Below are 16,948 nucleotides of genomic sequence, written 5' to 3'. Positions count from 1 at the left end.
GATCCAACTGTGTAATTTCTGGTCAGTGATTCCAAGTTTTAGATAAGTTGTAAGTGTTCAATTTCTGCACAACTTTATCATCTGCTACTAATTTAAAAATCATTCTCTGTTCAGCTGTTAATGCTGGAATCCATATTTAGTTTTATAAGCTTCTCCCTATTTTTAGTTTTGTTTGGGGGTTTTGGCTTAGGAGTTTTATCCCTGTTTGTCGATAAGAAATTTAAGAGTGGAATGTTAATAAACTTCAGTGTAGTTCTGTTAATGTCAAGAATTTTAAAAATGGATTGGTTAAATAAGATCTTTGTCAGATAGTTTATCAAAAACTTGGTTCATCTCAGTGTTGAATCTGTTGATTGTTTTCTCTGCATTCACTTTATAGTTTTCTGGCTTTTGGTATGGTGAGTGATTTTCAGTGGTATCCTGGACATATTTGATATCACTTTATTAGAATTCTAGATTGCGTTCTATTTTTATAATAGGTAAATGCCAGGACTGGGTGGCTGTGTAGATTCAGCTTCTGACTGGGCCCTACTGACAACCACCCTGGGAAAAGTAAAGCAGTGACTCATACTGTCTTGGTATAGACTGATGGGATGCAAGTTCAACAGCTGCCTCACTGATAATCTTCCTGACAAAAGTTGGGCGCCAGTTTACACCCCTTTGTTGCCTCTGAGTAGGGGGAGTATAAGAACAGCTTCCTGATGAGTCATGCTTCTCAGCAAGAGAGAAGTAGTGGAGGGCTAACTCACAGCACTCTGATGCTGCAGAATGGAGCATAAGCTCCCCACTTGGTACCACTTCCCCTGAGTTGATGCCAAGTGGTGGTGGTGGTGGGAGCTCATTTCCCTCTGGGCACCTCTGGCACCCAGAGAATGGGTGAAGTGGATTGTTGGCTGCGTCATCTCTTGACTTCTTCATTCAGTCTCACTGCTGGTTGGGTGTGGAGGTTCACCTTTCCACTAGTCCCTGCTGACACCAGGGATGGGGAGAAAGTGGACTGCTGACTGGCTCCAACTCACAACACTTTGTTCAGTCTCGTTGATGCCAGATAGAGTGCTGGTTCAGCTCTTATCTCGTTCTTGCTGATACCAGGTGTGTGTGTATTCCAATGTAGTGGTGACCAATTCTGCCTCACACAGCTTTTTGGGTGGTGGTTTCGGCAGCCCAGCTTGCTGTTGACCCCACTGACACTACCTTAAATGGGTGAATCTGAGCACCACTGGGTGTGAAAAAAGATAAGCTGTCTTTGAGTTTTGCTGTAACCCAGCACAGGAGTATTGGAGCCACCCCTCTGGTTCTGCAGGGCCTGAAAGATCTGCTGCTGCTTTCCTCATCCATACCATCTTGGCAGGGGAACTGGGGATATGTGAGGGATAGAAGATCAACTGCCTGTTCTGTTCTGCCAACACTATCCTAGTAGGGGACTTGGCTTGACACCACCTGCTCCCCAGTCTGGCTGAGAGGAAGAGAGTGTGGAAGATTAGCTGCATGCTTGACATCACTGAAACTGAAGGGTTTGCATGGAGGGTTTTCCATTGGGGTTTGGCTGGAGTATGGTGGGTATTACTGAAAAGATTTCTTTGGGTTGGGAGGAAGAAGCCTTTTCTTGGGGCTTATTTGCCTGTGACTTGTGATGGTGAAGCAGCATCCTGTCCTGGAAATAAGGGAGACAGTAAAACCCAGGGAACTTAACTGCCTTGTCATTCCTCAAGTTTTGATGTCTCTAAGAGGTCCACTGCCTTTTCCTCATCTTTCAGATGCCTCCTATCTTTGGCCGTTTACATCCAGGATTTTTTTTTAGTTCTAAGAGGGTGTACCTGAGAGGACAGAAGTTACTCCATTTTGGTGGTGTTTCAAGTCCTCCATTGACTTTTATGGTAATTCAAGTTTGGATTGTGAAAATGTTTACCTCAAGATACTCTATCATATGAAGTAAGTGTTTAAAAAAATCTAATTTATAGGTAAATCTTTAATTTGACAATATCCATCATAACATATTTGATCCTAACATATTTGCATTACAAAGTTGTTTCCTTGTATCAGGGCTTGACCTGTAGCTGTTACTATTTTGGGGACAAGGTTTAAATAACTACAGTGCTTGCTTTTGACCCAAATAGTTTCTGTTACACTTTTTAAAGGAAGCATATATTTAGATGTATAGCAAGAAATGAAAAGATAAGCTGGATTATAGCAGAATGTTACTGTTTTGGTTTGCCATCAAACAACAGTTAACTCTTTAGATTCTCAAGACAAATATACAAATAGAACATTCTACTTCGCTTGCCATTTTAAGGCCAGCAGAACAACATAACCTTTTCCAAATTTGAAAACACTTAAAACAGACAACATGATTGAGAAGTTTTTAGTAGGAGAGAGGTGGTAGAGAATTTTTTTACCAGTGAGCAACCAGGGAAGCCCCCTTGTGTGTTTCTTTAAACATGTTTTTAACGTTAAAAAATATTTATTTTGGCTGCATTGGGTCTTATTTGCAGCACGTGGGATCTTTAGTTGTGGCGTGCAGACTCTTAGTTGCTGTATGCATGCAGGATCTAGTTCCCTGACCAGATACTGAATCGAACCTGGGCTCCCCCTGCATTTGGAGTGTGGACTACCAGGGAAGTCCCTTACTTGGGTGTTTTTACTTCACATAGAAGAAAATTAATTTAACAACCAGAAATGTATTTGTTTACTTAGCTAGTTAACCTTTCATGGTGCTCTTTTTCTTGTGTGCTTGAGTTATTGTCTAGTATTCTTTCATTTCAACATGAATGATTACTTTTTGTATTACTTTCAGTGCATGTCAGCTAGTGGCAAATTCTTGATTTCTCCTTCATGTTTAAGGATAGTTTTGTTGGATGTAGGGTTATTGGTTGACTAGCTTTTCCTTTCAACACTTTAACATGTCATCCCATTGCCTTCTGGCTTCTGTGGTATCTGATGAAGAAATCAGGTATTTTATTGAGGATCCCTTATAGATCACTTCTTGTTGCTTTCAGGATTCTTTTTTTTTTTTTTTTTCTTTCTGAGTTTGCAGTGCTTCTTAGTGTAGGTCTGAATTTAATTATTTGGAGTTCATTGAGCATTTTGGCTGTGAGATTATTATTATTTTAAAATTACTGAGTTTGGAAACTTTTCAGCCATTTTTTCATTAAATGTTCTTTCCCTTTCTCAACTCTCCTTCTGTGACTTCCGATTCGCACATTTTGTTATTCATGATTTCCCATAGGTCTCTGAGGCTCTGTTCATTTTTCTTATTTTTTCTTTCTCTTGCTTGATTGAATAATCTTAGTTGATCTATTCCCAAGTTCATTGATTCTTTCTGCCTGCTCAGATATATTTTTGAGCCTTTCTAGTGTATTTTTAATATCAGTTATCATACTTGCTACTTGATCTTTTATGTTGTTCACGCACCCAATCGTGTCTAAATCTTTGTGACCCCATGAACTGCAGCATGCGAGGCCTCCCTGTCCCTCACCATTTCCTGAAGTTTGCCCAAGTTCACATCCATTGCATTGGTGATGCCATCCAGCCATTTCATCCTCTGATGCTCTCTTCTCCTTCTGATCTATATATATATATATATATGTAATTTCTCTCTGTTTATTGATATTGTTTGACACATTGTTCTTATATATACACTTCGCTTTAGTTCTTTAGACATAGCTTCCCTTAATTCTTTGAACATACTTAAAATAACTGATTTAAAGTGTTGTCTAGTAAGCATATCATCTGGACTTCCTCTGGTACAGTTATTATTGATTGCCCTTTGTTCTGTGGATGGACTGTACTTATTTTTATTCCTTTGCATATCTAAAAATTTTGGTTGAAAACTGGGCATTTTAATACGATACAGCAATTCTGGAAAGCAGACTATTCCCCCTCTGCAGCATTTGCTATTGTTATTGTCTAGTGGAATAGTTGTTTCGTTCTTTACAGTGACTTTCTGAACTAATTTTGTAGTTTGTATTCTTTGTCCTGTATCGCCACTGAAATCTCTGTGTACTTCAGTGTTTAGGTAACTGTCTGGAAGCAATAAATCTCCCAGTCTTTGCTGAGAGTGGTCTGTGTGCAGGCAGTTGACAGCTCTGCCATAACCTTCGCTCATGATTGTGCAGAGCCTCATGGTCATAGAGAGCCTAGGGACTTCTCAGGTCTTTTCTGGATATGTGCAAAGCCTACGTCTGTGTTTTGCTGTCTTGAGTCTCAGGGTTTTTATATTTTTTGGCCCTTTTCAAAGCTGTTAGGGACATCTCATTGCCCCGCTTTTCCTTTTGGGATTTTTGCTTATTTTTTTGTTTGCTCCAGTTGTTATTCACTCCTTCAGAAAACCACAAAGTCAAACAGCTTCCTGGAATAGTTTTTGACAAATGCCCCTGGAGTAAAATGCCTTTGTATTGGGCAAGCCCCAAATCTGGTTGAATGCAAATAGCCTTGTAAGTAGGGTCTTCAGGGAACCATCAGACAAGTCAAATAATTACAAATTTCCTGGAAATGAAGCTTTAAAGAGCTTCAGCCTTCTTTGCTGGCTTTTCAGGTTGGGGTTTGTATTGCAAATCTGTGCTGTTAGTTTTCAGGTCTACTGTGGAGTTGACTGGGGAGGCTGGGACCAGAGCAAGTTAAAAAGCTAGAAAGCTCTGTTTTTACCAAGATTCAGCCATTTTTCTTGGTCAAATCCTGCCCAGATTGCTGAAAGGTTTTGGTTGACTTCTAGAGTTATTTGTCAGTTTTCTTATTGGAGAATTGGTGGGGGTCCAATTCCACTGTTTTCCTTGATGTCACTCAGCGTTCTTTTTTAAAGGTAAATTTATGATTTCATGCAGAACTTTCAGTTCATATTTAGAACTACAATGTTTGTCATTGATCTTTAAAAAAATGTCTTTCTCTTATGCTGAAAATTTTGGTTCTCAAAGACAGTAGCGTAATTACTCCATTGCTTTATCACAGAGTACACACATTAATGGTGTTAGAGTTACAGTATCAACACTACTATGGTTGCTAATTGTTGCTTGAGGATTCTTTTTTATTGTTGTTGTTGTTTTTGTCTTTAAGGTATCTTCCACAGGAATGTTTGTTTAAATTACTGTGTTTTAAAATTCCTTGAAATAATTATTCGGTCTTGTTATGTTATTGACTGGCTACGCCCTGAGGTTTGTGTGTGTGTGCTTGCCTGGTGGCTCAGAGGATAAAGCATCTGCCTGCAATGCAGGAGACCCGGGTTCGATCCCTGGGTTGGGGAGATCCCTTGGAGAAGGAGATGGCAACCCACTCCAGTATTCTTGCCTGGAGAATCCCATGGACAGAGGAGCCCGACAGGCTACAGTCCACGGGGTCGCAAAGAGTCGGACACGACTGAGCGACTTCACTTTCTTTCTTTCACTCGCTTAGTCTTTGCGGCCCCATGGACTATAGCCCACCAGGCTCCTCTGTCCGTGAAATTTTCCAAGCAAGAATACTGGAGTCAGGTACCATTTCCTAATCCAGGGGATCTTACTGACCCTGGGATCAAAACTTAAGTCTCCAGCTCCTCCTGTATTGGCAGGTGGATTCTTTACTACTAGCACCACCTGGGAAGCCCCGTGCATTAAGGTTTGTGTGTTTGATTTTGCTTTTGGCTTTTTGGGGATTACTTTTTTAACTTACAACTTTTTTTTACAGTGTTAATATTTAAAATATTTACATGGTTAAAAAATAATTACGTTGTTCTAAAATCAAACCTGCCATCATGTTCTCCCTCTGACCATTTAAAAAGTCCAACTTTATAGCTTTATTTTTAAAAATTAGAGACATACAAATGCACAGGCATTTCTCTGTCTGTATTTCGGCTATAATTCTTTTTCTCTGCCTCTTGATTTGCTTAGGTATTGTAGTAGTTCAACACTTCTAGATTTTGGTCTGTTCAGAGAATCGTTCTCTGAACTTCGCTCAAACTGATAACTTCCTACTCAAAAACCTTTGATTTCTTCCTATTGACTGGAGTGGCATCTGATGTTCCTCAATGTTTGGGTCCCCCCAAAAAACTTCTTAACTTCATTCTCTGTGCTTCTCCATCTTCCTTATTTTGTATTTCAAGACTTTGGTCACATGGTCCCCTCTTTTACAAAGCTTTCCCTTAATCTGTAGAAGTAGAACCAATTGTTTTTTGTGCTTCCAGAATCCTTTCTGTTTTAGAATTTAATTCATTCTTTTTCTGTTAGTGACAGCTTTATTGATACATAATTCACATCAAGTATAGAGTTTTACCTAGCAGTAAAGAACCTGCCTGCAGTGCAGGAGATGTGGGCAGTCCATCCCTGGGTTGGGAACATCCCCTAGAGGAGGAAATGGCAACCTACTCCAGTATTCTTACCTGAAAAATCCCATGGACAGAGGAGCCTGGCAGACTACAGTCCAGGGAGTCACAAGGAGAGGAGCATGACTGAGCAACTAAACTAAGCACAGCACATAAAATTCTGCTATATTTTTAAATAAGAAGAATGCTTCCGTTCCTCTAAAGCATCCCCTTTTCATTCTTTCAGTTCTTTGGTGTGTATCATCGCATTTTATATTTCCAGTGCTGCTATTTCATGATTTCTGAAATTTTAGAGATTTTTCTACAGTAGCAGATAACCACCCATCTATGTGCTCCATTTGCCCCCGTGTTTTCCGCTTCCTCCATAGTGTTATGGTTTTGGAGTAAATCAGTGTTTAGATATTATGAAGACTGTAGAAACAAATGCTGTTCAGTGTGATTATTTTTTCTTTTTATGTACACAGTTTTTTTTTTTTTTTTAAGGAGTAAATTGGCTTTTTGTTTTAGTTTTCTGTGTGTCTTTCATGTATGTAGCATCAGTATGGTCAAACACATTAGGACACCAGGTAATTTATAGTCCCCCTTCCCCCTTTTTAAAAAAAAATTGTCATATCCTTCAGAGATTTCTGTCACTGTGTAGGCCACTAGGCCTGTTGGATAACTAGCATTCTGGGACTTCTCTTACCCTCATCCTGGTGCTGCAAGACACATAAGCTAGTGTCTTGGTAGCCAAAATAGGGAAATGGACTATGTGGCCATTCCTCACCCTGATCTATCTTGGTGTTTCTGTTTCTGTCCAGCATCTCTAGAGTCAAATTTCTGGTTTTGGTCTTGGGAGGAGATAATATGGGAAAGAGTGTACACTGGCAGCCTGACCTGGAGGAGCAGATCTAGGAATTTAACTAGTTCTCATTCAGTTTTTTCATAATCTTCCTCTTTTCAACCCCTGCTACCATTTCTTACATACTTTTCTGGGGTTCTGTTGCTTGAATGGGCTTCTGACTTGTCTGAAACCTATGACACTTAGCATATCATCTGCTTTTTGTCTTTCAAAATTTTATTGACTTGCTTTGTCTATTGCGTGCTTGCTCTCTCTCTCTCTCATCTGGTTATCTTAATCTATAACAAACCACCCCCAAACCAGCATTATATTATGTTCATAGAATCTGTGGGTCAGGAACTTGCAGAGAGTACTGCAGGGATGTCTTCCGCCCACCATGTTTGGGGCCTCAGTTGTGATGACTCATTGCAGAGGGAAACTCAAAAGGCTGGAATCTGCTTTCAAGGTGGCTACCTTACTAGACCTGTGGCACCTTGCCAAGCATGGCTAGAAGGCTGGGCTCAGCTACATGTGGCTTTCCCAGCATGGTGTCCTTGAGGCAGTTTTTATCTTGCAGACTTTTTACCTGGCAGCTCAAGAGTTAGGATCTGGTGGAAGTTGCGTGTCCTTTTATGATCTTTCCTCTAGTCACACTGCACCATTTCTGCCATAATCTATTGGTCAAGACAGTCACAAGCCCCAACCAGGAGAGGGGACAGAAACTCCAATTCTGTGAGGGAGTGGTAAGATGAGATTGCAGAAAAGTGTGTGAGATGGGGTTAGGGGGTTATTATTGTGGTCAGTGTTGGAAAGTATGGTCTGCCATACTTCTGTTTGTTCTTAAGGGTGGCTGTCTTTTAATTTCTTCACTCTTACTTCAGAGGTGTTGGATGAGAGCAGAGATAAACTCAGTTGTTCAACTGAATTGTTTAACCAGAAGTCCCTTGTGTGATGAATTTTGTTTTCAAGTAAACTTAGTTTCATTGAAGTATAACATGAATACAGTTGAGTTCACCTAAGTGTGCTGGCAGTTCAGTAAATTTTCACAGTGAACACACTTTGTAAATACCACCCCAAATCAGGAAATGGAACAGTTTTAACACTCTTGCTCCTCATGCCTCTTCCCAGCTATTATCTCCATCCTCCTACCCAGAAGTAACCACTCTTTTGACCTCTGTTATCAAAAGTTAGTTTTGCTTATTTTTGAATTTTATATAATAGAATCATGTGTACTCTTGTCTCTTAATTGCTTTTGCTGAAGAACATATTTGAGATTCATCCATGTAAAGCACTACATCATTCAGTTTTATTGCTGAATAGTATTCCAGCGTAAATATATTTGAACTTATTTATCCATTTTGTTCTCTGTAATTGTGGTTTCCTTTCTCTCTGCCCTTTGATGGATAAGGATAAGAGGCTTGTGGAAGCTTCCTAATGGGAGGGACTGGCTGTGGGGCGGAGTGGGGGGGGGTGGGTCTGGGTCTTGTTCTGATGGGCGGGGCCACGCTCAATAAATATTTAATCCAATTTTCTCTTGATGTGTAGGGTAAGGGATAGTGGATCTCCTTCAAAAGGACTTTTGCCAGGACTGTTGTATTCAGTGCCTCTAACCCCACAGCAGGCCAGTGTTGATCCTCGCCTCAGCTGGAGACTCCTGGACACTCATAGGCAGGTCTGGCTCAGTCTCTTGTGGGATCACTGCTACTTTCTCCTGGGTCCTGGTGCACACAAGATTTTGTTTGTGTCCTCCAAGAGTCTGTTTCCCCAGTCCTGTGGAAGTTCTGTAATCAAATCCCACTGGCCTTCAAAGTCAAATTCCCTGGGGGTTCTCAGTACCTTTGCCAGATCCCCAGGTTGGGAAATCTGTTGTGGGCCCTAGAACTTTCGCAACAGTGCAAGAATTTCTTTGGTATAATTGTTCTCCAGTTTGTGGGTTGTCTGCTTGGTGACTCTATGTTGGGGCTCACACACTGTCTCCCAGGTCTGCTGCAACCAGAGCCCCTGTCCCCATGGCAGGTTGCTGTTGAGCTGTGCCTACGCAGGAGCCACTCAAACACTCAAAGCCAGGGCAGCCTCAGTCTCTTGTGGGGTCTCTGGGTCCTGGTGCACAAAAGGTTTTGTTTGAGCCCTCCGAGCGTCTCTGGCGGGTGTGGGGTTTGATTCTAAACATGATTTCGTCCCTCCTACCATCTTGTTGGGGCTTCTCCTTTGCCTTTATCCACTAGAGGGCAGACAGAATGGAAACCACAATCACAGAAAACTAACCAAACTGATCACTTGGATCACAGCCTTGTCTAATTCAATGAAACTGTGAGCCATGATGAGTAGGGCCACCCAAGATGGACAGGTCATGGTGGGGAGTTCTGACAAAACGTGGTCCACTGGAGAAGGGAATGGCAAACCACTTCAGTATTCTTGCCTGAGAACCCCATGAAGAGTATGAAAAGGCACAAAGGCAATGACACTGAAAAATGAACTGCCCAGGTCGGTAGGTGCCCAGGAGTGGAGAGACAGCTCCAGAAAGAAGGACGAGGCTGAACCAAAGTGAAAATAATGCCACGTTGTGGATGTGACTGGTGATGGAAATAAACTCGGATACAGTAAAGAACAATATTGCATAGGAACTGGAATGTTAGGTCCATGAATCAAGGTAAATTAGAAGTGGTCAAATAGGAGATGGCAAGAGTGAACATGGACATTTTAGCAATCACTGAACTAAAACGGACTGGAATGGGCACATTTAATTCAGATGACCATTATATCTACTACTGTGGGCAAGAATCCCTTAGAAGAAATGGAGTAGCCATCATAGTCAACAAGAGTCTGAAATGCAGTAACTTGGATGCAATCTCAAAAACAACAGAATAATCTCTCTTCGTTTCCAAGGCAAGCCATTCAATATCACAGTAATCCAAGTCTATGCCCTGACCACTAATGCTGAAGAAGCTGAAGTTGAACGGTTCTATGAAGACCTACAAGACCTTTTAGAACTAAGACCAAAAAAAGATGTCCTTTTCATCATAGGGGACTGGAATGCAAAAGTAGGAAGTCGAGATACCTGGAGTAACAGGCAAATTTGGTCTTGGAGTACAGAATGAAGCGGGGCAAAGGCTATAACAGTTCTGCAAAGAGAACGCATTGGTCATAGCAAACACCCTCTTCCAACAACACAAGAGAAAATTCTACAAATGGACATCACCAGATGATCAATACCAAAATCAGATTGATTATATTCCTTGCAGCCAAAGATGGAGAAGCTCTATACAGTCAGCCAAAACAAGACCGGGAGCTGACTGTGGCTCAGATCATGAACTCCTTATTGCCAAATTCAGACTTAAATTGAAAAAAGTAGGGAAAACCACTAGACCATTCAGGTATGACCTAAATCAAATCCCTTACAATTATACAGTGGAAGTGAGAAATAGATTCAAGGGATTAGATCTGATAAACAGGGTGCCTGAAGAACTATGGATGGAGGTTTGTGACATTGTACAGGAGGCAGGGATCAAGACCATCCCCAGGAAAAAGAAATGCAAAAGTCAAAATAGTTGCTGAGGAGGCCTTACAAATAGCTGAGAAAAGAAGAGAAGCTAAAGGCAAAGGAGAAAAGGAAAGATATACATATCTGAATGCAGCGTTACAAAGAACAGCAAGGAAAGCTAAGAAAGCCTTCCTCAGTGATCAGTGCAAAGAAATAGAGGAAAACAATTAGAATGGGAACAACTAGGGATCTCAAGAAAATTAGAGATACCAAGGGAACATTTCATGCAAAGATGGGGACAATAAAGGGCAGAAATGATATGGACCTAACAAGCAGAAGATATTAAGAAGAGGTGGCAGGAATATACAGAAGAACTATACAAAATATTTTAATGTCTCAGATTACCACAATGGTGTGATCAGTCACCTATAGCCAGACATCCTGGAATGTGAAGTCAAGTCGGCCTTAGGAAGCAGCAGTGTGAACAAAATTAGTGGAGGTGATAGAATTCCAGTTGAGCTGTTTCAAATCCTAAAAGATGATGCTGTGAAAGTGCTGTGCTCAATATGCCAGCAAAGTTGGAAAACTCAGCAGTGGCCACACGACTGGAAAAGGTCAGTTTTCATTCCAGTCCCAAAGAAAGGCAATGCCAAAGAATGCTCAAACTATTGCACAGTTGCACTCATCTCACACGCTAGTAAAGTAATACTCAAAATTCTCCAAGCCAGGCTTCAACAATATGTAAACCGAGAACTTCCAGATGTTCAAGCTGGTTTTAGAAAAGGCAAAGGAAACAGAGATCAAATTGCCAACATCCGTTGAATCATAGAAAAAGCAAGAAATTTCCAGAAAAACATCTACTTCTGTTTCTTTGACTATGCTAAACCTTTTGACTGTGTGAATCACAACAAACTGGAAAAGTCTTCAAAAGATGGGAATACCAGAACACCTTACCTGCCTCCTGGGATATCTATATGCAGATCAAGAAGCAACAGTTAGAACCAGACATGGAACAGTGAACTGGTTCCAAGTTGGGAAAGGAGTATGTTAAGGCTGTATATTGTCACCCTGTTTATTCAACTTATATGTGGAGTACATCATGCAAAATGATGGACTGGATGAAACAAGCTGAAATCAAGATTGCTGGGGAAAATATCAATAACCTCAGATATGCAGATGACACCACCCTTATGGCAGAAAGTGAAGAGGAACTGAAGAGCCTCTTGATGAAAATGAAAGAGGAGAGCGAAAAAAAACTGGCTTAAATCTCGACGTTCAAAAAACGAAGATCATGGCATCTGGTCCCATCACCTCATGGCAAGTGGATGGGGAAACAATGGAAACAGAGACAGACTTTATTGTGTTGGTCTCCAAAATCACTGCAGATGGTGACTGCAGCCATGACATTAAAAGACACTTACTCCTTGGAAGAAAAGCTATGACCAACCTAGACAGCATATTAAAAAGCAGAAACATTACTTTGCCAACAGAGGTCCATGTAGTCAAAGCTATGGTTTTTCCAGTAGTCGTGTGTGGATGTGAGAGTTGGACCATAGAGAAAGCTGAGCGTCAAAGAATTAATGTTTTTGAACAGTGGTGTTGGAGGAGACTCTGGAAAAGTCCCTTGGATTGCAAGGAGATCAAACCAGTCAATCCTAAGGGAAATCAGTCCTGAATATTCATTGGGAGGACTGATCCTGAAGCTGAAACTTCAATACTTTGGCCACCTGATGTGAAGAACTGACTCATTGGAAAAGACCCTGATGCTGGGAAAGATTGAGGGCAGAAGGAGAAGGGGACGACAGAGGATGAGATGGTTGGATGGCATCACCAACTCAATGGACATGAGTGTGAATAAGCTCCTGGAGTTGGTGATGGACAGGGAGGCCTGGCGTGCTGCAGTCCATGGGGCTGCACAGAGTCCGACACGACTGAGCACCTGAAGTGAACTGACACGTTTTGTTGCTGATGTCTTCCATAATGGTTAAAACTCTCTATGGATCTTCATTCTCATTTTTGTTTACTTGTGTAGTTGTCTCTTTTACGTTTCAGTTAATAGCTTTTCTTTATGTTTGTGGTTTTAATTTAATTCTCTTCTTCTTCCTATGTTTATATTTTTATTATCTCCACTGTCTGGAGGACCTTTACCATTCTTGACTTTATGAAATCAGGAAGTAAGTCAAAAGGAAAAGGCTCTAAACCAGAGTATGTTTCTCAGTGCATGTACTGTGAATTTATTAATTTTTATTTTAGGTGCTAGTCTCATAAACATGGCTACTAATTTGCTTTCCTATCCTACAAAGGTTAGAAGATAAGAATTAGAGAACTTTCATACTGATGTCAGATAGTGTAGTAGGCAGAATCAGGTGACTGTGTGAAAAGAACAGAGGAGATAAAAGCATAGCAATTTAAGGCTGTTTAGGATGAATTCCTAATGACCTTGTTTTATTAATATACCACAGTGTAATCATTTTTTTCCCTTAAAGATTGGTTAAATTATTTAGGCAAAGAAACCAAATTGTGTTTTCTCTACTCTGTTTTAGGGAGATGAGATCTTGAAGAGATGATATTGGTCATAGTTTTAAAAAGTAGCATAGTGGAAGCATGCAGTTGTCTTTAAATCTCAGTGGAATGTCTCAGTCTGTAATATAAGATAGGAATGAAGGTAACTGCTTTTGGGAAATTTTCAGAGCAGTGTTTATCAGAATTTATTTTTTTCCATCATGACAGTGGGAAGAAATGTGTTTTACATTGTGATCCACTGTGCAACATATATTTTTTATAAATGGGAAGTTTCTTTTTCATAAAACTTCGGAAAATGTGCTTCAGAATGCTAAGGTAAATCTCTCTTCAGTTGGAATTAATCTAGAATTGTTTATCAGTGGGGTCTAAACTAATGAGCTACTGGACAGAGTTGAGGAAGACTGTGGAAAGCGCTGTTCAGAAGAATATACTAGGTACAAAAGCCCTCAGACACTTGAGAGAGAAGCAGTTTCCTACTATTATCCTTTTAAAATAGGTACAAAATTTCAAGAGTTGTTTTCTCCTAAGAGCTTTTGTCTATCTGATTGTCAGGCTCCACCCCTTCATGTTAGTTACAATGTAGCATTTCTTATTCCTGGATGTGAATTAATACATAATTATGGTAAAAATAAGTATACCATGTGTTTTACCCAAACCTTGCAACATTATCTGCCTGCCTTGTCTTTTTAATAATTTATTTTTAATTGAAGGTTAACTTCTTTATAGTATTGTGTTGGTTTCTGCCAAACATCAGCATGAATCAGCCATAAGTATACGTATGTCCTCTTCCTCCTGAACTTCCTTCCCACCTCCCTCCCCATTCCACCCCTTCAGGTTGTTATAGGGCCTGATTTGAGTTCCGAGTCATACAGCAAGTTCCATTGGCTGTCTATTTTACATATGGCAATGTATGTTTCCATGTTACTCTCTCCATATATCCCACCCTCTCCTTCCTCCCCCTCCCCGTGGGTCTTATAGCACTTAGGTTTTTTTCATATGTAAAATAGGGATGCTAGTACTTAACACATAGGTTTGTATAAATTGAATGAGGTTAATGCATGTAAAGTGCATAGTGTTTAGAAGTTAGTGTTCTTAATAAGTAGTGTTCTTATTAATCTTCTTGGTGACCAAGAATAGGGTATGTTAGAATGATGTCTGGTTAATGCAGAAGTTTATGTCCCAAATTTAGGCAGATAATGGAAGAGATTTCAGGAAGAGCACTGTCAAGAGTAAATTATGAGAAGGGTGTTACTTGATTTGGAGGAATAGACTGAAAGGAATGGTAGTATTGATAGCTCAGCTGGTAAAGAATCCGCCTGCAATGCAGGAGACCCCGGTTTGATTCCTGGGTCAGCAAGATCCCCTGGAGAAGGGATAGGCTACCCACTCCAGTATTCGTGGGCTTCCCTGGTGACTCAGATGGTAAAGAATCTGCCTGCAATGCGGGAGACCTGAGTGTGATCCCTGGGTTAGGAAGATCCCCTGGAGGATGGTATGGCAGCCCACTCCAGTATTCTTGCCTGGAGAATCCCCATGGACGGAGGAGCCTGGCAGGCTACAGTCCATAGGGTTGCAAAGAGTCAAAAACAACTGAGCGACTAAGCACACACATTTCTGATGATTGTGAGTTCTAGGTATACTTTGAAGTGTTTTTTCTTCAGATCTTTCCCTGTCTCAGCCTCCAGATCTTGCCACTCGTTAGCTGTGAGACCCCAGATAGATTACTTAACTACTAATGAAAGTACTAAAGTTTGTGATTTCTATTTTCTACTAATAACATCACTTCTTAAGAGTTTGCATTTTATATGCTGTTTTAAGTAATTGGAAAAAGTGAATGGTATTAGCAAAGCTAATCATGTGAATATGAAGTAACAACATTCTGTAGCTAAGAAAAGTCCTAAAGCTGCTGTCTTACACTCTCTTCTTGGGTTAAATTTTAACGCACAACAGTAAACCTAATTAAGATGTCTCTCTGTCCTACTGCATACTTTCTTGACAGGAACATTCTGCAGCTTACTCGGTTTTTCCAGAAACTTCACAGTGCTTTGGTCAGTTCCACTTTGTGTGTGCTTCCTAGGCATTGAACTTAGCTCTGAGTTCTTTCCTTGTCAGGAGTCATCTGCTCAGTATAAAAATTCTATGTATGATGGTGATGTGGTGGGTCTGTAGAAAAATGATTATTTACTTTAACCTTTTCTGTTGCTGGTCATGAATTTATGTTGCCTCTTCATTTTTTAATTTTATTAAAGGGTGTTGATTTACCATGTTGTGTTAACTTCTATTGTGCAGCAGAATGACAGTTATATATATCTTTTTCATATTCTTTTCCATTATAGTTTATTATGGGATATTGAGTATAGTTCTCTGTGCTATACAGTAGGACTTTGCTATTTTTCCATCTTATATGTAATAGATTACATGTGTTAATCCCAAACTCCCAACGCATCCCTTCTTCTCACTTGCTGTTTCTCTTGAAATAAACAATTTAGAGGAAAGGGTAGTTTTGGAAAATGTTAGCACTGGCTAAAAATGATATGCCTTTGTTCTAGTATGAGGAAAAAGTGGTTTTTCTCTCATTCTGAAATCAAGCCCAATTTCACTGTCTCTGTTCATTACCCTCTGGTATTCTAGCCTGTTGCTGGGAATAAGAAATGTTTGCTGTCATTTTCCCTTAGCAGAGTAGCAGAGAGGTACAGCTGACCTGTTTTATAATGCTATTTATGTTTCATCCCCAAAAGGGGTGGAGAATTTCTCATAAACATTTAATGTTCATTTTGGACCATGCAGGCTAGAGATAATAAGTTCCCTGTCCTCTGTGGGGAGTAAATACTTCTGCCCCTGTTGACTGTGCCATGATGAGTGCTGTAATACAGTACTGTAAGGTGAATATGGGTTTCTGTAGTAATGTTTGAGGGGAGGATGTAAGAGATAAATTTCAATTTATCGCGTTTCAATTCACTTATCAACCCTGAACTTTATTTTTTTTAATTGAAAGATTACTTATTTTGGGCAGCACTGGGTCTTCGTTGCTGCAAGGGCTTTTTTCTAGTGACAGTGAGCCGGGGGGCGATTCTTTTGGTTGCTGTGCATGGGCTTCACATTGCAGTGGCTTCTCTTGTTGCCGAGCATGGGCTCCTGGCGCACAGGCTTCAGGAGCTGTGGCACGCGGGTTCAGTACTTGTGGTGCATGGGCTTAGTTGCTCCGTGGTATATAGGGTCTTCCCAGACAAGGGATGGAACCCGTGTCTCCAGCATTGGCAGGCAGATTGTTTACTACTGAGCCACCAGGGAAACCCTGAACTTGCTGTTTGAATTAAAAAATTCTCTCCAGTCTTTTGGCTGTCGTTATGTTTTTGAAAAAGATTAAAAATATAAAGGAAAAATGCATTTTCTCCCCTTGTTATTGTATGTTTCCTTAGATTGCACCAGTGCCTCCCTGGTGGCTCAGACAGTAAAGAATCCACCTGCAGTGTAGGAAACCAGGGTTCAGTCCCTGTGTCTGGAAGATTCCCTGAATGGCAGCCCACTCCAGTGTTCTTGCCTGGGAAATCCCATGGACAGAGGAGCCTGGTGGTCTACAGTCCGTGGGGTCAGAAAGAGCTGGACATGATTGAGCGACTGAACTGGAGAAGGCAATGGCACCCCACTCCAGTACTCTTGCCTGGATAATCCCATGGACGGAGGAGCCTGGTAGGCTGCAGTCCATGGGGTCGCTAAGAGTCGAGCACGACTGAGCGACTTCCCTTTCACTTTTCACTTTCATGCATTGGAGAAGGAAATGGCAACCCACTCCGGTGTTCTTGCCTGGAGAATCCCAGGGACGGCGGAGCCTGGT

General features: G+C 40.8%; 1 protein-coding gene across 7 annotated transcripts in view; it reads left to right on the top strand.

Moving 5' to 3' along the window:
• Positions 1 to 16,948, top strand: part of KDM6A (lysine demethylase 6A) — a 185,792-nt gene that overhangs the window by 17,984 nt on the left and 150,860 nt on the right. The window lies entirely within an intron of this gene.

This window comes from Bubalus kerabau, chromosome X (assembly GCF_029407905.1).
Source record: "Bubalus kerabau isolate K-KA32 ecotype Philippines breed swamp buffalo chromosome X, PCC_UOA_SB_1v2, whole genome shotgun sequence".
NCBI lineage: Eukaryota > Metazoa > Chordata > Mammalia > Artiodactyla > Bovidae > Bubalus > Bubalus kerabau.
The sequence above is the reverse complement of the archived record's forward strand: the minus strand, read 5'-3'. Positions and strand labels throughout refer to the sequence as shown.